Raw genomic sequence first — 21,205 nt, forward strand, 5'->3', positions numbered from 1 at the left:
CTATTTAAAAAGATTGTTAGAGGTCAAATGAGAGTGTTTGAAAATGTGTAGAAAGGCTGGGTGCAGTGGCTCACTCCTGTAATCACAGCGCTTTGGGAGGCCAAGGCGGGCAGATCACCTGAGGTCAGGAGTTCAAGACCAGCCTGGCCAACATGGTGAAACCCTGTCTCTACTAAAAATACAGAAATTAGCCGGGCATGGTGGTAGGTGCGTGTAATCCCAGCTACTCAGGAGGCTGAAGCAGGAGAATCGCTTGAACCCGGGAGGTGGAGGTTGCCGTGAGCCGAGATGGCACCACTGCACTCCAGCCTGGATGACAGAGCGAGACTCCATCTCAGAAAAAAAAAAAAAAGGAAAATGTGTAGAACGCTGTGTGCATGGAAGAAGCATTGTTATGTGCCCTTTGGAAGGCTGGTGCTGGGTGTGACTGTGCCCTTGGTCACATATTGGGGTCCCCGTGAAGAAGTCCATTGCACAGAGTGCTTCTGGGGAGCTTGCAGCATGGTGATGCGTACTGAAGTTGGAGGGTGTGCTGGATGTTGGGGGTGGGTATGGGCCCACATATGGCCAGAAGCCCACTTACCACTGGGCCGTTTACCTACAGAGCCACACTAGAGAACCAGCCCAATTGGGAGCAGTTCAGTTGAGGCTTTGCAAAGCAATTAAGGTGCTTATAAAACATTCATGCTGAGATAAAAGACAGTGTGCGCAAAAACAATGGCTGGTAAACATCTGATTTTTTAAACTCACTGAAAGTGTTAAAAATATTTTCTTAACCCATTGAGTCAAGAAGTGGAGGCTTTTAATTCAACGGATGTATATTCTTCTTAATCAGACTTTGGCTCAAAGCTTGAAATCAAGCTGTTATATAACCTTAGGCTGTTAACTTTTGTAAACAGGCACATTTTTGCTCAGTAATGATCATGATAGCTACCACTTATAAAGGCTGTCAGGTGCTATGCCCAGGCGTGATGCATATTGTCTTTTTCTGTGTTCTTTTAAACATTAGCAGCCTGGTGGTGCTTGGTACCTTCTAAGAGTAGGAGTTAAGAGTGGGGGTCAGTAGATGGTGGTGTTTGAAAGGAGCTTTAGAGATAGCTGGGGCCTGGGAGGAAAGCCCTTCGGAAGAAAGGAGAAACCCACATTTCTTTGAAAAAAGGCTTGGCTTGCCATGAACGTATTGACTCAAGACTGAATCTCTTGGTTCTGGTCAATGCTGTTCTTTTAGAAGATGTTCCTGATAGCGAATGGTAACTTTTAAGGAAAAAAAAAATACTGTATAAAAGTAGAAAGAATGATATAATGAACCCTTCCATAGTTCCATCACCTTGACTTAACAATGAACTTTTGGCTAGATTTGTTCCGTCTTTTTTGTCCATTGCTGAAATATTTTGAAGCCAATGATATCATGCTGCTTCATCATTTTCTTATGTAAACATAATATTATTCCCTAACAAAACTGACTTTTTTTGAGACAAGGTCTCACTCTGTGGCCCAAGCTGGAGTGCAGTGCTGCGATCACAGCTCATTGCAGCCTTGACCTCCCTGGTCTCAAGCAATCAAGTAGCTGGGACTACAGGCTCACACCACTGCACCCAGCTGTTTTTTTTTTTTTTTTTTAACTTTTGGTAGTGATGGGGTTTCACCTTGTTGCCCGGGCTGGTCTCAGACTCCTGGGCTCAAGCAATCTGCCCGTCTCAGCCTCCCAAAGTGCTGATACTTGAGGTTTGAGCCACTGCCCCTGGACAAAACTGACATTATTAACATGATCTAATCCCAAATTGCAATTCAGACTTATCTGATTGTCCCCAAAATGGCTTTTTACAGTTGGCTGGTTAGAACTGGCATCCATACGAAATCTACATAGCGCATCTAGCTGTTGTTTGGTTCTTAGGTCCCCTTTAATCTAGAACAGGTCTCCCCCTTCCCCAACGTCCATGTGAGCCCCTACCCATCCAGCCAGCCTGTGGATTTAAAAGGATGATGCGGAGTAGCTTCATGTGGGAGGAAGGCACTGTTAGTGTGGTGTGAAGATACCCAGGTCTTCGTCCTAGCTCTGCCACTGACCGGCTCTCTGACCTCAGCAAACCACCAACACCCTGTGGGGTCAGTATTCTTGTCTATCAGTGGAAACAGTGAGACTAGCTGGCCTCACACTCAAGCCTTCTCATTATTACCTCCCCAAAGAGATCCGGGAAATAGGGCTGCACGCCCTACTTGCTCCTAGTCTTATCCCATTCTCAGCAGTTGAGAAATTACTGGAGCTAAATAATCCTGACCAATTGATTTTTTTTTTCTCTTGGACATTGTAAATAGTGTACCTTTAAAGGCATACCTAGCATGCCTTTATCCTCTTGACTTTTAGAAAGCTTAGAGCCAAATTTGACTCAGTGTGTAGGTTATTCTTACATGCATTTTAAGCTTGATTTTTTTGGTTCAAAATTTCCTCCAGTTTTGTTTTTTCTTTCTTCTTTTGCCCGGGCCTCAATTTCTGCTATGATGTTGTATTGTATATTGTAAACAGGATCAATAAATAACTGTGTGCTAGGTATTCTTATGGGGCCATCACCTAGTCTGTAAGCGCATTGAGTTCGGGGTCCGTGTCTTATATATTCTTTGCTTTGTTGAGGCACAGATTAGGTGCTCAATAAAAGCTTCCTGAGAGATTTTGGTTGGACACATTGCCATCACTGGTCCATGTAAAATTTCCATTTTAACAGTGAAGAGTTGTGGGGAGCAGTGTTAATTTCGGGCTGTGCCCTGGTTCTTCTGTGATCCATCTTTCCTATGGCGAAATGGCCTGTGGAGGTCTGGAGAGCCACCTGGCTGGTGGTGTTTTTCATTGAACTTGTCTTTTTGAGGAGCTCCTTGCTGTTTTTTCCATAGGCCTTAGGTAAGCAAAGCAATATGTGGCAGGCAAACAGTTGGAGGGATCTTAACTGCTAAAACAGTAACCATTCTACGCATTCCGAAGAGAAGCCCACCTGTGGTTCCAGCCTTGGACACAGGAGCGCTGTTGTTGGGTGCTGAGGATGATGGAGGTGGATTAGTCACAATTTATCATCTGCTACATCTGTAAAAGAGTAAACTAGCCCATCAGATGTGCTCCACGCTCTCTTAGGACTCAGGTGTGAGCTCTCCTGTTGACACTCAGCTTTCCTTTGCTGCTTGTGAGAGTTTGGCCTGACCTTCAGGAAGGTGTTGGTACCAACTGATTCTCTCCTTTACCTTCCTAGACCTCTGCCTCTTCATCTATCCAGGAGAAAGAGAAGAACATCTGTCCTAGAGGGTTAGGTGAGGACCAGAGTCTGGGCATGGTAAGCACCTGGTACGGTGCCTGGCACATAGTAGGCACTCAGTAAATGGTAAGTGCCTTCAGGATCGTCTCTATGACTGGCTGGAGGACATCTTTACAACTGTTGTATAGTGGCCTTCTCTTTTCTTGTTTGTTGACATTTGGAAGGGGATCCCAAGGGGCTGTGGAGATTGGTTGTAAGGATGTTTATTCTGCATCCCTGGAAGACTTTGCTGTAATCCATAGAGAAGCACCGAGGTGCCTTGTTGGTTCAGAGTCCAACGATGTCCCCCACCCCCGGCTGATGCTCTCCTAGGCCAGCAGCGTGGCGCTGGTCTTTTATTTTTCTGGGAGGAGAGCACTTCCAATCCTCTGGGCAGTGTGGACTTAGCCCAGAGGAAGGCGAGACCTCGGTCAGGGAGTGGGGGCAGGGGTCCTGGGTGTGGCTGGGAAGTTGAGGCTTATGGCCTGCAAGTTTTCTTCTAATGGAATTTCCCATCACTTACTGCCCTGCTGATTTCTGATCAATGAAAATGAAATTGCATCACCTCCTCAGAGGCTCCACGTATGCCTGCTGCTTCCAGCTGTGTCAGTTCCGGTAAAATAATCTCATCAGGCGTGCGAGAGGGTAATAGGAAATAAAAATAAAAACCCACAATTAGCAAGAGGCCTTGTAGCTGAGTAACACTTTCCATCCCAGAGCAGAAAGGGCTGGGTCGTGAATGCTCGGGAAAGAGTTCCTTAGAAAGAAAAAAAATCCCAGGCTGGGTGCGGTGGCTCATGCCTGTAATCCCAGCACTCTGGGAGGATGAGGCGGGCAGGTCACCTGAGGTCAGGAGTTCGAGACCATCCTGGCCAACATGGTGAAACCCCGTTTCTACTAAAAATACAAAAATTAGCTGGGCATGGTGGTGTGCGCCTGTGGTCCCAGCTACTCAGGAGGCTGAGGCAGGAGAGTTGCTTGAACCTGGGAGGCGGAGGTTGCAGTGAGCCGAGATCGTGCCACTGCACTCCAGCCTGGGCAACAAGAGTGAGACTCTGTCTCAAAAAAAAAAGAAAAAAGAAAAAAAATCCCTGGTCCTTTTCTTCTTCCCCTTTTTCTTCTCACTTCCCCTGAATTCCATCTCTCCCCTCCACCCTGGGGTGCATGGTTTGAAATTGTGCACAGATTTTCATTGCCCCGCTTTTGGGGTCAGTAGAATTTCTGTGTGATATGCTCATGCTGGTGTGGCTTTTGCTTTTTTTTTTCACTGAGTCCCCTGCAGGTAGACACCAAGTGAATCGTAGAGATCCCAGCCTCTCCTCAAGAGCTGTGTGGAGAGTGATTTTTTTTTTCCCCCCACTGACCCACGACAGGGAACTAATAGTTGGGGAACAACTCAAAGTCGGGTGCAGGTTGTACATAGACTTCTAAGAGGTGGTTCATGTTAGTTCCTAGACTTTATGCTTCAATTCTAACTCCTTTAAGAATAAGACTCCCCCCTCTGCAGCATTCCCCATAATGCAGCATGTGTCGTGAGCATGCGACCCTATAAATGGACACTGGTCACGTGAAAGCTGGGCTGAGCCACCTCCTCGTGCAGTGCAGTGAGTGTGTCAACCCGCCAACCCTCAGCACCTCTTCATAAGACCTGGGGAGGCCAGACGCTGCGTCTGGAACCTGCTGCACTGTGTGTGGAGTTTATAAAGTCGCTGGTCCCAGCTTAAAGAGGAACCAAGGCCAAAGAAACCAGGATGGGAATGCAAAGGGCAGGTGAGGAAGTGGGAAACCAGTTGGGTTACCTAAGAGGAGCCAGTAGAAATGAAATCATATCCTTTCTTGTCAACTCGACATCAAAGGAGAAGAAATGCTTATGTGTAGGCCGGTTCAGTGGTTCTGCAATTTCTCATCACCATTTGTGGGATGGCATGCCCTTCATCCCAGAGAAAAACATGTTGGGCTGTCAGGAAATGGTCAACCTAAAATATCCCTAAAATGCCTTTGATGGGTGACTCCCATGTGGACTGAAGGCGAGACCCCCGAGGGGGTTAGAACTCCCGGGGCACTGGCGGAGTTGAACCGAGGTCTCAGGGCCTCCGGGTTCCCCAGCACTGCACGGTCTCAGGGCGGCGGCGCCACTTGTCCAGCCATGTGATGCCATGGTCAGTGTTTTTAAACACAGTGGACCTCAGTCAGTTCGCTGTGACCACACCTTGTTAATAGAAGGACAGATTCTGGCATCAGAGCAGGTAGACTCTGGAATGAGGCAAGCAGTAACCCAGATAATTGTGTTGACATAGTGAATCCCAGTGGCCACGTGGAGTGCTGAGTCCATTTCTACCGGGGTCCTGATCACTGCCTTCCAGTTCCTTCCTTTGCCTGCCTGGATGCTACTGAGAGCAAGCTCGTAGGAGTCTGTATCGACAGGAGGGACGCGCTGTGTATGTTGTAGGCACTCAATAAATATTGTGGCACGAATGAATAAAAATCATTAGAACAACCAGTGAGTAGTTGGATAAGTATTATGCAGAGGAGCTTAAAACTATGACCACTGGGGCTGGAACCCCAGTAGCCTCTGTGTTATTTAAGTCAAAGAAATTGGCCCCATTCACCATCCATTCACCATCCAGATTTGATTCCCCGAATCTTACCATGGCTTAACATGGGAATCTTTTGGAACTGCAGGAACAGTTGCCAAAATTTGTTCTGGCGCTGTCCAAGATTAGAACTGCTGGCTGGAAGTTTTGGTGGAATGAGCAGAGCTCTAGGCATGAAAGGAGAGAGGGTGCAGCTTCAGAAAGAAAGCTGAAGTTCTTTATGTTAACATGCATTTTTCATATGTTTGTGTGTTTGCACAAATACGCTTCCCCTCTTTCATCCTAGACACTTAGCACAGGGTCTTGATCTACATTGATCACATTTTATGACTTGAGCTGGCAATTTCTCCCCTGGGACCAGACCTAACCAGGGTGTTCAGGAAGCCATTAAGGAAAAATATGTAACCACACTCATTCCCAAACTCAATTGTTCTGTCTTAGCAGTGCTCAGATAAGAGATTTTCAAGCATAATTAATCCAAGTACTATTTAACGTGGCCTTGGTGGTGGTTCTTAGCAGCTGTTGACCCAAACGCAGCATTGGGAGCAGCAAGAGGAGAAAGACCATCTGTGCCATTTTTGCTGAGTTGGTGAGGGTGTAATTATTGCCCACAGTCACTTGGTTCTCTGGGTGGCTTCTGGAAGGTTAAGGAAGTGTGAGCTCTTGGATCCTTACACTTCAAGAGAAAATTTTCCTTTGTTATTTTAGCTAATTATCAGGGCCGCTCTTTGAAGTGGCCAGTGGTAAGTATGTCTCAATATGGATTTCTTGATTAAAAGTAACAGTGCAAATAATGGGCTTTGTAATTACCATGTGGGATGGAGAAGGGGCCATGAAGAAGGGGACATGTGATCACGTTTCATGATACCCTCTCTTCCCCCTGCACACCCCCTCTCTCCTGATTGTATTGTATTTTATTTTGTTTGAGACAGAGTCTCACTCTGTCTTCCAGACTGGAGTGCAGTGGCACGATCAGCTCACTGCAACTTCTGCCTCCCGGGTTCAAGTGATTCTGCTGCCTCAGCCTCCTGAGTTAGCTGGGATCACAGGCGCCTGCCACCATGCCCGGCTAAGTTTTGTATTTTTAGTATAGAGGGTGTTTCACTATGTTGGCCAGGCTTGTCTTGAACTCCTGACCTCCAGTGATCCGCCCACCTCGGCCTCCCAAAGTGCTGGGATTACAGGTATGAGCCACCACACCTGGCCCTGATAGGGTTTTAAGCTTTGGAATTTGGAAGTCTTTCAAACAAACTCAGAGTGCCAGCAGAATCCATGCCCCCTTCAGTCTGTCTCAAAGCCCTCGCGTCCTGGTGGTAGTTCTTGCTGCCGGTTCACTTTACCCTAAGAAAGAGAATTAAGATAGGAGCAACTCTCTGGGCCTCTAGGATTTGAGGACTACTCATGATGAAATACACCTCTCAAGCCTTCAGTCTAGTGCAGTGAGTTATCTAGGAGGGAATTCAGTGATGGGGTCTCTGTGCATAGCATGCCTCCACCAGATGGGAAGTTGGGTGGAAGCTTAGTACACACATCCCAAAGGGGTCTCTCGAGGGTGCCCAGTCAAGGCATGGGGAAGACCCCGTGTACAATTTTGCTTTTGCAGTAGGCATCCCCTTTTCATGCCTTTGCCAATGTCTCTACCTTACAGTGGCCATTACTGCTTTGTTGAGTGTCCCTTTGGCTTCCCACTGCTTGAAAAGCTCTTTATGCTAACAGGCCAGGGACATCCGAAGAACTCGCTGTGCCTGTGTTGGTGAGAGGCTGTGTGTGTGTGTGTGTGTGTGTGTGTGTGTGTGTGTGTGTGTTGCCCTATTAATGAGCCTCCAAAGGGCAACCCTTGTTTGTTTTGTCATGGTGCCAGTTCCGGAGCCTCGTGCCAGAGCAAGCTGCCGATGGTGAGCCCACCGAGTGGTTTTCTTCCTGCCGAGAGGAAAACACACTCCTTGTTTCAGAGTCATTTTGGAGATAACTGCTGGGGGAAACTTTCCTTCGCCCAAGGCCAGCTCTCACCTCACCCTTACAGGGTTTCCCCATTGTCCTGTGTGTACCATTTGGCGGAATCATTGCGAGGACGTACCTCTGTCCAGCAACGTTGAATGGTGTTTCCCAGGTGCTCTAATTAGCTGCCACAGGCCCAGAGAAAAGCAGCTGTACCATGTTCTTCATTTGTTCTCAGGTAGATTCGATGTGAATAAAAGAAAACTTAAGGCTTGTGGCTGCTTCTGCCTGCATTCCCCAAACTGCCAAGTGCAAAGAATCTGACCAAGTTCATTTCTCTTGGGTTTGTGCAGCCTTGAATGATAGCACTTACTTCTATTCAAATTAGTGTTCTGCTGACTAAGAGCTACCTAACAGGAACTTAGGAACCATAGTAGACTCATCTTTCTATTGAACTAGTGAACCCGGCTTTGATAGCCCTTCCCAGGAAGCGGAAACCCAGGGGTTCACTTGCATGTAGTTCATACCTGATTTTTTCTCCTTCCGAGTAGAGTTTTTTTTTTGGAGACAAAGTCTTACTCTGTCGCCCAGGCTGGAGTGCAGTGATTTCGATCTCTGCTTACTGCAACCTCCACCTCCCAGGTTCCAGCAATTCTCATGCCTCAGCTCCCCAAGTAACTGGGATTACAGGCGCCCACCACTACGCCTGGCTAATTTTTGTATTTTTAGTGGGTTTCACCATGTTGGCCAGGCTAGTCTTGAACTCCTGACTTCAGATGATCCACCCGCCTTGGCCTCCCAAAGTGCTGGGATTACAAGTGTGAGCCACCATGCCTGGCCAATAGGCGAGGATTTTATTGGCCAAGTACAACTTGAGCTTGTGCTTCTTTAAGGATATCCCAGGTTTGGATGAGTGTTGAGGAAGAGAAAGGCTATTCAAAGGGCCTGGGGTTGTGGGAACAGAGTTGATAATGCATCAGAATGCAGAGATGATGGGGAGGAATCCTAGTTGGAGGGAAACGACACAGGTGATTGAATGGTAGTGTTAGTGGTAGATCTTGGAGTGATTTGAAACCGCTCTGGAGAGTTTCAGTTTGAATGTGTTTTGGTAGTTGTTTCTTGGATGGGGAAGGATGGGGATGAACATGATATTGGGAAAGCCAGACTGATCTTTCCTTTCTGTTTTCTGCAAAGATGGCACCAAAAGTTCCTTCCAGAGAGACCAGGGCCGACAGTGAGGGGGCAGTGTCCTTTGGACATGTTGAGCCATGCTGAGTCTTGGTTGGTGGGCCACTAGGCATGTACAGACATCTTCTGGTCTTCTGAAAGTATGAGACACATATTCAAGTGCCAAGTCAGGAATGGACATTTTTGCTTTGGGAGTCAGCTCGTAATTTCAGCAATTGAAACCGCAGAAGTAGTTAAGGTAGCTGATGTACAGAGTTAAGAGCAGAGAGCTAAGGGGGAAGAGTACAATGACGCTTAAATACCTACAGGAGAACAGGGAGGAGAGATGTCTGTGAGTTGAAATGATAAAAGAATTTTATCGAATAAGTGGAAAATGTACCCGTGGAGAGCTGTAGGAATGGGGAGAGGACAGGCAATGTAGAGATGACAGAGGTGGGAGGAGGGCCAGAATATGTCAGAAGTGAAGTGGGGGAAGATTTCAAGGAGTAGAGAGGGAAGCAGTTTTGAATGCAGGGGAGATTGAAGCTTAAAGTAGAAGAGGAGGAACCATTGACCAAGACCAGGAGGACACCGGTGACTTTGGAGAGAGGACAGAAATCTTGGCGACATAGTGTCTTCCCACCCTCCCGGAGCAGATACCCAGCCCTTCAGAGAGCTAGTCTTGTGCTCTGGGCTGGGGCTTGACATCCATATGTATTTTTATTGTGCTGCGTAGTTGGTTCCACTGCACAAGAAAGCTTGAAAATGATTGATGCAGTTTGGCCCTTTATAATCACGTAAAGGAGGGGGACTTCACTTGAATACAGGAAAATTGATGTGGAGCAAATGAAGCAGTGGACAGAGTCCACTCTTTGGATGGAGTTGAGATCTGAAGGACAGAGAACATCTTCTGAACTGGCAGTGTAAGTAGGTCGGACTCTCTCCTGTCCAGGAGCTTATAGGATGGTGGACTGGTAGGAACTCAAGGGGGAGGGATCACCAGTCAAATTCTGCAAAACCCTTTCATTACTCACTCAGAAAAGGACAACACACACCTGCCATAGAAATAACAGGCAAGGCCGGGCACGGATGCTCACACCTGTAATCCCAGCACTTTAGGTGGCCGAGGTGGGTGGATCACCTGAGGTCAGGAGTTCAAGACCAGCCTGGCCAACATGGTGAAACCCTGACTCTACTAAAACTACAAAAAATTAGCCGGCCGTGATGGTGCACACCTGCACCTGTAATCCCAGTTGCTTGGGAGGCTGAGGCAGGAGAATCGCTTGAATGCAGGAGGTGCAGGTTGCAGTGAGCTGAGATCGCGCCATTGTACTCCAACCTGGGCAACAGGCTGAAACTCCATCTCGAATTAATAGGCAATTCACAAAAGAAATGTAGACTGCCAGTAAATATCCATAGATGGGTTCTGTCTTATGGGTAAAGAATGTGAGTTAAAATGAGATGCCATTTCTTGCCTGTCAAACGGACTTTTAAAAATAACAAAGTAAATACCCACTGTTGATGAGGGTGCAGGAAAACTGGTGCTCACACACCAGTGCAAGCAGGAGTGGAAAGGACTTTCCTGGGGGACAGTTTGGCACGTTCCAGAGGGCCTTAAATGTTCCTAGCATTTGAGTCAGCAACTCTACTTCCAGAAATGCATCCTAAGGCAATACAGACACAACGTCATGAGTAAGACCCTAGTTTTAGAGTGGTAAGGGAGGCTTACCTACTTTCAAAGGCCGACTAAACTAGCATGCAGCTTGGGCAAGGTACTTAACTCTCTAAGCCTCAGTTTCCTCACCTGTAAAGTGGGCTGCCGCAAGGATCAAACAAAACAACGTGTTCAGAAAAATAGTGCTCAAAACCATGCTTGATTCAACCAGGTGGACAGTAATGGAGCTACTACTTGGTTTGTTGTTTTTGTTGTTGTTATGTGTGTACAAAGATTTAAGGGCCCTTATTGCAAAATGAACAGCAAAATATTGGGAATTGTTTAAATGTCTAATAATAGCATTTGGTGGAAATTATGCAATGTGTATAAGATGTAGTATCTATATAGCCATTAGTTTTAACTTATGAAGAATATTGAATGGCATAGGAAAAATTTCATACTAAATTAGGTTAAAAGGGCAGCCTACATAAACAGCAGTGTGATCCGACGTAGGTAAGGAAAATCTGTATCTGTAAACGTGCAGAGGAAAAAAGCCCAAAAAACTACCTACCAGTGGTTCTCTAGCTGGTGGAATTGTCAGTGATTTTAACTTTAGCTGCTGAGTCTTTTTGTACATATCCAAATTTTTAAAATAATGAACTCCCACAACTTTAATCATAAGACATTATTTAACATAAATTTGACATCATGAGATGCCAGATTGAAACTGTAATGGGCCAGATGGCATGTTTTTACATTGTCTCCTAGCTTTTGCCCTATAATCCCAATAGCAAGAGTGGAGAGAGAGTAGAAATAGGATCTTGGGGAGGGACTTTGAGGAAATTGGGAGGAGATTAAAAAGCCTTGAGTGCTGGCAAAGGAAACACATAAGTGTTGGTTATGGTTAGTGTCAGAAGGTGTCCGGTTTAGCCGGGAAAGTGCCAGGAGATGGGTGAAGGTTGGGGTTGTGAGCTGCGGGCTTGCTAGGTAGGAGAGGTGGGTTGGTACAGTCAGGTAAAGCAATGGTATTTGGTGAAAGGAGGTTCTGCTGCAAATCCGGGAGGGGATCCGTGCTTTATGGTAATTAAATCCAAGTCAGGAGCACCAGTCAAGCCAGTCATGGGCACACGATGCTTGTCTTTCTTGTTCTGGAAATGGTGGAAAGGCCTCCACGTGATTCAGGGTAGAGACTTACGTACTCAAGTGTGAGATACAGTTACTATAGCTGTTTAAATTGCCCCAAATCCCTTTTTAGAACAAGGCAGAGCATAAATAATAGCTGGTTTGTCTTGCTTTTTATTATTATATTCATGGGTTTGGTTTTGATTCATGGTGGTTGAACTCTGAGTATGTTTACATATATAGTAAAAAAAAAAAATCTTTTTTAATTCCTCTAAGTACACACAGACTGGGTTCCTAGACCTGCCTCCGCTGTCACGACTCTCTCCTGTTCCCCTCCACGACTCCATTGTAATCAGAATATCACAGTGGTTGTGGATTCCCTGCAGAATGGGCTGAGCTAGCAGTTTTCACTTCTAGGCTGATTTATGTTCATGCTGGAAATAGCACAGATGCACTTATTAGCAAACATGGAGGCCCACGGCCTGGGCGATTCTCTGGGCCTTCTGGGCAGTGGGCGTCCGGCAGCACAAGGCGCCTGTTCAAGCACCTGGGTGTTCTCCGACCTGGCCACACTTGCAGAGCAATCCTGAAGGCTGCTGGGAAATTGCTACCAAGCAGATGGAATCACCTATGTATGGCTTAACACGTATTGACTTCTGTGCAGCAGCAGTAGACAAACACTGTTATTATAAAAAAAACACAGAAGGGACCTGGGTGTGGTTCTTCAGTGGATTCCAAGCTAAACAGATGCAGGTATTATTTCTTTGACCCTTGAAGGAGGTTTCACCTTCTCTTGGAATCTGGATTGCCTTTGTTTTTTTGTTTTTGTTTTTTTAAGGAGGTGGGGTTAGTGAGGGGATAGTTGCTTCAGTGTAGTGTGTTTTTCTCTCTGATATGTTTTAGTCTGGATTTAACAATGCTCACACTCTGGGGGCTGCCCTTGTCCTTTTACTTAGAATCACTTTTCACAAAGTTAGGGAACTTTGCGAAAGTTCCCTAGGGAACTAGGGAAATCAGCCCACAGTCAGGATCATGAGTGTCACGGAGAAATGGCTCAGTATTGTATTACGTGAAGTTCTGCCCAAGTTGGAATGGCCATTTATTTGTCTTCTCCAACTGGAAGGCTCCACCTAGAAGCCTTTTGGCTGGAGGAAGGGGAGACCAGTTTTCAGTTTTTGTCTCGCTACACCTCTCTGTCCAGCCTCACAGCCACTTCCTTTTTTGAAGCTCTGCTGGGAGCAAATTTCACATAAAGATTAAAGATACGCATGTCAGGGTGGGTTGACTCTTCATTTATAGTTTTGGGGGTTTACTATGTCGAATTTTTACTCTGGACAGTTTCTTTTTCTTTTAACAATTTCAAGTGTACAGGGAAGTTTTAACAGTAGAACAAAGAATTCTCGTGTCCTCCTTCTAGACTCTTCCTATGGTAACATCTCATATATTTATTTCTGCTGTATATATGTAGGTACATATATATGTGTGTATACATGTGTATGTGTATATATGTATATACTGATACACATACACACACTTATACACTCACATATTTTTTCCTAACCCATTTGAAAATCGAGGCATTGTGCCCCTTCACCTCTAAATATACCAGTGTGTATTTTAAAAAACAAAGACATTCTCTTTTATAACCACACTGCAGTTATCAAAATTAGGAAATGAGGCTGGGCACAGTGGCTCATGCCTGTAATCTCAGCACTTTGGGAGGCTGAGGTGGGCGGATCACTGGAGGTCAGGAGTTCGAGACTAGCCTGGCCAGTGTGGTGAAACCCCGTCTCTACTAAAAATGCGAAAAAATTAGCCAGGCGTGGTGGTGGGCATCTGTAGTTCCAGCTACTTAGGAGGCTGAGGCAGAAGAATTGCTTGAACCTGGGAGACAGAGGTTGCAGTAAGCTGAGACTGCGCCACTGCACTCCAGCCTGGGCGACAGAGCGAGACTCGGTCTCAAAAAAAAAAAAAAAAGGAAATTAACATTCATATGCCACTATTAGCCCATCTACAAAACTTATTTAGATTTTGTCAGTTGTCCCAGTTATGTCCTTTAGAGGAAAAGAAGATCCCAGATTATGCATAACGTTCATTAGTCATGTCTCCTTAGTCTCTTTTAATCTGAAACAGTTCTTCAGTCTGTCTTTCCGTTGCATGGCCCTGACATTTCTAAAAAAGCATAGGACATTCTGCAGACTGTCCTCAGTTGGATTTGCCTGATGTTCCCTCATGATTAGATTCCGGTTGTGCATTTTTGACAGGAACACCAGGGAAGGGATGTTGTGTTCCTCTCGGTGTATCCTACCAGGAGGCACATGATGTCTGTTTGCCTCACTGCTGGTGATGGGAACTTTGATCACTCAATGACGGTGGTGACTGCCAGGTTCTCCACTGTGAAGTTATTGTTGTTGTTGTTGTTGTTTCCTGCTATAATTAAGAAGTATCCTGTGGGGAGAGACTTTGAGATTGTAAATATCCTGTTAGTATTCAAACTTTTTTTTTTTTTTTTTAGATGGAGTCTCTCTCTGTCACCCAGGATAGAGTGCAGTGGCACGATCTCGGCTCACTGCAAGTTGTGTCTCCCGGGTTCACGCCATTCTCCTGCCTCAGCCTCCAGAGTAGCTGGGACTACAGGTGCCCGCCACCACGCCCGGCTAATTTTTTTTTTTTTTTTTGTATTTTTAGTAGAGACGGGGTTTCACTGTGTTAGCCAGGATGGTCTCGATTACCTGGCCTCGTGATCTGCCCGCCTCGGCCTCCCAAAGTGCTGGGATTACAGGCGTGAGCCACCACTCCCGGGAGTATTCAAACTTTCATCCATTAGTTTGGGTACCCATTGATTCTTCCCTGAGTGGATGGTGATGAAGATGATGATGGTTATCAATGGTGATTTTCTAACTCCATACTCTTTTTCTACGTTTATTAGTTGAGTTTCTACCCTGTGGAAGAACTTTCCTTTCTCCCACACTTTTTTTTTTCTTAAAGTAGGGACTTGGGGATTCTTATGTTACACATTGGGTTGCAATCCCTTACTGTCACTTAATTTTCTTGCTCACGTTGTCCCTGATGTGGCCACTGGGAGCCCCTCCAACCCACTCCTAGGTCATTTTGACACATCTTCCTTATTCTTTGAGCACAAGTAGATGCTCCGAGCTCATCTTGAACTTTTCCTGCTCCAGCCCAAGAATTGGCCATGTCTCCAAGGAGCCCCAGTTCCATTTTGTGGAGAATGGTTACACCAGACACGTCTTAAACTAAGAGAAAAAAAGAAAAGGAATGGATTCAGGGATCCTCTTTTTTCCTATTTCCCCCATTGTTTTATTAAGCACCTATTACATGTCAGATGTGGAGGACTCAGAGATGAATAGCACAGGGAACCTGATCTCATGCCACTCATAGCCTTGTGGTGGGGACAGACAAGCCCATAGATAACACCCAGGAATGAGAAGAATCTTCACCTTTCATAGGCTGCCTGATACAGCCCCCTGGCCACAGCACAATCCCCTTCTCCATTCTTGAAGCCACAGAGTGCAGTATTTCACAGCATAAGCATTCCATTTGGGAACTGTGATAATCTTGAGAAAGATTTTCATTTATAGTGACCCCACCTCTCTTTCCTTATAGATTCCCCTCATTGCCCCTAATTCAACCCTGGAACTAGGTGGAACCCATAGAACCAAACCCACTTGCCTGTGGCAGGCAGGGCTTCATATAGCCGAGGATAGCTGTGTTGCCCTGCAACAGGACTTCTCTTTCCTGCACCCGTGAATGGTGTGTGTGTTCAGCCATTCCGATGAGGCTACAGCTTCTTTACTGGTATCTCTCTTAGGAGATTCCCTGGAGTGGTTCCTAACATTATTCACGCAGACAGAGAAAGTGATGGGCTGTGGACCTGCTGAGCTCCAACAGGTACAGAGTAGTCCTGTTGCCAAAGGCCCCATTATGGTCTTTGGCCACCATGCCAACTTCGGGCTTCCTCTGAGTTTGTCATCAAGTAAAACTCCTAGATATTTTGTTATTGTTGTTTGCATGAACTCTTATGACTCCAAGTCTCTTCCATCCTCTATTGGTTTAGCAGATTGCCTGAAGTTAAATGTAGGGCTTCATGTTTTTCCATCTAAAGTTTTGTTCTGTTAGTTTGGGCCTGTTGTTCCAACTCATGGAGATTTTTTTCCTCAGTCTTGATTCCACCGTTGAGCATTTTAATTGTTCCCTTGAGTCTGGTGTGCTCTGCAAGTGGACATGCCTGCATGGTCTTGTTCCTCAAGCTGTTGATTTCAATCAGCTAAATAGGGACAAGACAGAGCCTTGTTGGCGTGTCCCGAGACACACGGACCTCTGTGTTGACGCTTAAAATAATGGCATCATTAGTCGGCTATAAAATTGGCCACAGTTTATTATCTGAAAGCCATTTTGCCATCCTGGATATAAAGAAATGATAAATTTTGTTCTACCTTATTAAGATAAAAAAGCAGACTTTATTGTATTTCTCAGATCATTAAGTCTAAGTAAGGGTATTTTTCGGTTTATTTTATGTGGGTTTTCTTACTGGACCTACAGCTAATCGCTAATTCCTCAGGATCATCCCACCCCTAAAATTCTTTTCCAGCAACTTGAATCTGTTTGAAAACTATGAAGAACTTGCAGTATATGCTTTACAACATATTCTTGAAGTATTTCCATATCCATTACGTCACTCTGACATTGTGACTTTCTCCAAAACGATGCACACACATCACTCTTTCCCCTTCTCTTGTTTTATATTACTTTATATTGCTTTTTATTTGAGTGTATTTGTGTGTGGTCTCTCTTCTCTACAAGAATGTAAGCCGAGACCTTTTAGCATGGATTCTGTAGCATCTGACTGACACATAGTACATGCTCAGTAAATGCCGAACAAATGAATATGTTTCCTGATCTGTAGGTTCTGGAACCTGCCTTTTGTCCTTCTTTAAAAATCAGGATATTGGACCTACATTTCAGTTATTTGCAGCAGCTTCTCCTACCTCCTTTATCCTCTCTTGTCTGCCTAAAGATATCCAAGCAAATCAGTCTGCTTTGAACTGTTCCCCTCACCCCCATCACTCTCAAGCAAGAAAAGGGCGTTTGGGTGAGATGCCAGCGTTCTTTTGCATGAGCAGTCCTGGGATCCCATCACCTTAGGACAGTCCCTGGGTGCTTAAAGACTGAGTGTGAATGTGAGATGTAGGGATGTTCTAGTGTTCTCTTTTGAAAATTAGACATTAAAGAAAAACAGGCCAGACACGGGGGCTCACACCTGTAATCTCAGCACTTTGGGAGGCCGAGGCGGGCAGATTGCCTGAGCTCAGGAGTTTGAGACCAGCCTGGCCAACATGGTGAAACCCCATCTATACTAAAACTACAAAAAGTTAGCCAGACGTGGTGGTGGTCGCCTGTAGGCCCAGCTACTCAGGAGGCTGAGGCAGGAGAATCGCTTGAGCCCAAGAGGCAGAGGTTGCAGTGAGCTGAGATGGCACCACTGCACTCCAGCCTGGGTGACAAAGGAAAACTGCCTGAAAGCATAGACTCCACACCCATACTCTCTGGTTTGTCAGTTAGGCTGCATAACTGGGCCACCTCAGTTTTCCCATTTCTAAAATGGGGATAAAAATAGTATCTATCTCCTAGTGTGGGTATGAGGATCAAAGTGATGCTGTACCCGTGGGTCTTAACACCTAACTCATTAAGTGATGACTTCCAGTATGATGGTTTTCAATTTTTTTCCTTTTTTTTTTTTTAAATAGACTAAGTCTCATTTTGTCACCCAGGCTGGAATGCAGTGGCCCGATCGTAGCTCACTGCAGCCTTGAACTCCTGGGCTCCAGCAATCCTACTGTCTCAATGATGGTTTTAATTTTAAAGAGCTTTGGGAAATAAAGGCACATAGGAGGAAATGAAGTCACCTATACCTCATTCCCTAGAATTCACAGTTGTAAAAATTGTAATATAAGTCTCTCCTGTTTTCCTCTCCGTAATACCTATATGTGCTGTGTTCATTTAGCATCTGTATGATCATTTTCCCATGCTTATAAATAGTTTCTTTAAAGAAAGCATCTTTATAACAACATATGGAGCTCTGTGCACTGTAATTTATTTAGGGTCTGTTTTTGCCCAAATTTTTCCTCTTTTTTCCTGTTATAAGTGTTTTTCATGAATAAACTTAAATCTCCATGCATTGCTTGGGTTCTTTCCTTAGGATGAATTCCTAGAACAGGGAATTGTTGAGTCAGCGGGGAGGGATGTGCACTTTTGAGGCCTTCGATGTATGCTGCCTGGTCGCCTGTAGGAAGGCGGTATTCACTGTTTCTCCCTCCGGCAGAGCAGGGGATCACCCAGGGAATCAGGCATCCTTGCCTGCTGGCTGATGTCTCTTGAGTGATCCCGCATGGGATATTCTTGGAGGCAACAGTTTCTCACTGCCTTTATTCTCTCTCTGTTTCTCCTCCCTTCCCCTTTGTTTCCCTTCTTGGTTTCCTACCAGACAGCCTCTTGTGAAAGGACTGCCTAATTAACCCTGTGCTAATTAACAATTTAAAATTACACAGTGCGACTGTTCATGTTTAATTCTCCGGGAGCTGGAGCAACAGCAGGAGCCCCCTCCCCTTCGTCATAACTGCACCCCTCCCACCCCAGCTTCCCTGAAACTGTTGCATTTTACCCAGTTCTGCCTCCTTAAGGGAACAGGATAAAACTGTCATAAGCACATGTTTTTAAAGAGGGAGATGAACGTTTTGATTAATAGGGAGTTACAGGGTAACAGGGTAGAGTTTTATCCTTTTAAACAATCTTTGAAAAGTAAAGATTGACATTTGCAAAGATGCAATGGGCTTTACAGGTGGTTCCAAGGGAGCTTGGAAGATGAGCAGGAGTTGGGGGATACTTGATGAAGGTGCTGGAATTCTTCTGTACAAGATTACCTTTCAGATGGCAGATTTAAGTGCTAAGCAGACAGTGAGCCAGCTAGGTCATTCCTATCTTCCCTTTAACTTTCTCACTGGAGAGATGTGCTCTATTAAAATCTAACTGAATTCTTGAAGCCCATACGTTGAGTGCAACATTGGGGGTTGTGAGTAGAATACCTGGACATTTTTTAGAGGGAGTTCCGGGTGCCACCAGCAGAGAAGCGGGCTGCAGGAAGGGAGGAGGGGTGTGAACCTGTACCAGCTAGCCCTGGCACTAGGGAAGTACTGGGAAGGGGCACAGAACGTGGAGGGAGCCTGAAGAGAGGTGTGCGTGTCAGGCTGGCAGGGCTGCTTGGAAAAGTGCGGGGACCCACTGGGTTCCCAGGCTGCCCTCTGTAACTGAAGATCATTGATTTTACGGGAAACCATGTTTACAGACAGAGTGCTGATCGACCTGCCGAGTTGACTTCTGCCTCCTTAAGTAAGAACTACCTTTTTCTTATTGACTGGCTGATAAACAGAGCGAGAGAGAGACAGCCGGCTGTTGGGGGGGAGTGGTAGATGCCCCGAGACCCTTGAGCCGCAGGATGTGGCGGATTGGAGAGACTTCTTTACCTCTGTGCGCGCGTCCCCCTCTTCTCCATCTCCATCCCTGCACCTCCCAGGGACCACAGGGAGTCTAAGACTGACCTTCCCTGGTTACCTAGCAATACAGGTACCAAGGACAGAAGAGCTGTGCTTGGTACCTGTATTGGTGAAGATGGAGTGAAGCAGAGAGTGTCTTAAGTTTAATGCATGGTCCCTGAGGATGGTGTGAAAATGCAGATTCTGATGGGGCAGGAGGAGACAGTGCATGTCTCTTAAGCTCCCCGGAGAGGATAATGCTTCAAGTCCACAAACCACGCTTGTTTGGCAAGGCTGCAAACGGGCCTGTTTGTCACAGCTGGTGCGCATGGAAAGGAGGCCCAGGGGAGGTAGCTTGGGTCCTGCAGTGGGTTCCTCCTCTCCGACCCATGTCCTCATGGCTGCTGCTCCCCGTGAATGGGTGGGCTCTAGTGTCACCACCACAGGGTCACCAGCCACCATCATAGGTGGGTACAGTGTCATTCTTTCCTGACATCTTCCGCTTTGGAGTAGAAAACAAAGTAAGGGAGGTTTTAAAAGTCCCAGCCCCTTGGCTGGATAGTTTGTGGAAGAGGAGGAGGAATAAGAGGAGAACGGAGCAAGAGAAGCCCACCAATTAATTGGTAAACGCTTGCAGGTTTCTCTGGCCCAGCCCAGGCTGGAGAGGAGATTGGCTTTGCTGTCGATAAACAAGTCCCTGGTGCAGCATCAAAGCTGTTCTGCTTTATCAATCGTGGCCCCCCCTTCCCGCATGTTCCTGTAACTTACCAAGCATTTATGACATTGATTTTACAATCGGGCTGTTAACCCTCCCGCCCCTTCAGGCCTGCCAACCTTTTTGGCCCAAGCTGTCAATCAGATGTCATCCAGCCAATCAGAAGCATCCCTAAGAAGAGCCGCCCTGCAGTCTCACCTGTATCCCGGCTCAGCCTTGCGAGGAAGTCCCATTGCGTTTGCTGTTTGGTTTGGTTGGTTTGGTTTGGTTTGGTTTGGTTTACTGTAGTCATCTCTGTTTTAAGTCAGTATGTCCTTTCTAAGGCTCACGGAACTTTGTGGTTGCAAAATCTGAAGTTATAAACGGAGAGATAGGGGTATGTGTTTGCATGTGTGTATTAGACACATCATAACTTTATTCTTCCAAAAAGTTATTTCTCTCTGAGACTTCTGGTAAACCTGCCTTCCCCAATTTTTCCCGAGGGGGAGCTGTTGTCTCATTGTGCAGTCAATAATCAAGAAATGAAAAAAAAAAGATTGAGAAGATAGGGGCTGTCGGGGAGGGAAGTGAGATCAAACCTGGCCGAAACCTTCACCGGCTGAGTGTGAATGAGATGGTGGGTGGAGGAGCAGCCACATGTTTTCCAGGAGGAGCAGCAGGGGAATGGTGGCTGGGGACCTACGGGCAAAGGATCAGGGCTCTGCGAGGTGCTGAGCTGCCTGTAGGAGCAGGGCCAGACGGAATAATCGCCCCTGCGATGATATTACTGCAGGAGCAGAGTGGCCGTGATCCGATGCCTCCCTCCCCAGGGACATGAGGTCTCAGAGGGCACATTCAGCTCAGTGGCACTTTGGAGTCGGAAATGGAAAAGCCCCAGGGCTGAACGACAGCTGGTTGGGTAGCGACTAATAACTAAGAGGCAGGTGTGGAGCTGGGGCTCGCCGAGCCCAGCTGCCGTCTCGGCTTGCTACTCAGATCCTTGATAGCAAAAACCACCAGGCACGTGGGGAACGCACTCCCTCCAGCCAGGGCCAGATAGAAGCTGCTGGAGGGGGTGTTGGCAGATCCAGAGTCTGGTCCATTCCTGCTGGAAATACCAAGCTCACGTTTTGCACCTACGTAGTTTTAGTCTGAAGTCAGCTGAGTCACAGGCCAGGGAGCTTGACTGGTATGGGTGGAGGAGACAG

At 46.3% G+C, this 21,205-nt stretch overlaps 1 protein-coding gene across 4 annotated transcripts in view; it reads left to right on the forward strand.

The window, feature by feature from the left end:
• Positions 1–21,205, forward strand: part of ZFHX3 (zinc finger homeobox 3) — a 271,903-nt gene that overhangs the window by 76,399 nt on the left and 174,299 nt on the right. The gene's annotated exons all lie outside the window — the stretch shown is intronic.

This window comes from Pan troglodytes, chromosome 18 (assembly GCF_028858775.2).
Source record: "Pan troglodytes isolate AG18354 chromosome 18, NHGRI_mPanTro3-v2.0_pri, whole genome shotgun sequence".
In the NCBI taxonomy this organism is placed as follows: Eukaryota; Metazoa; Chordata; class Mammalia; order Primates; family Hominidae; genus Pan; species Pan troglodytes.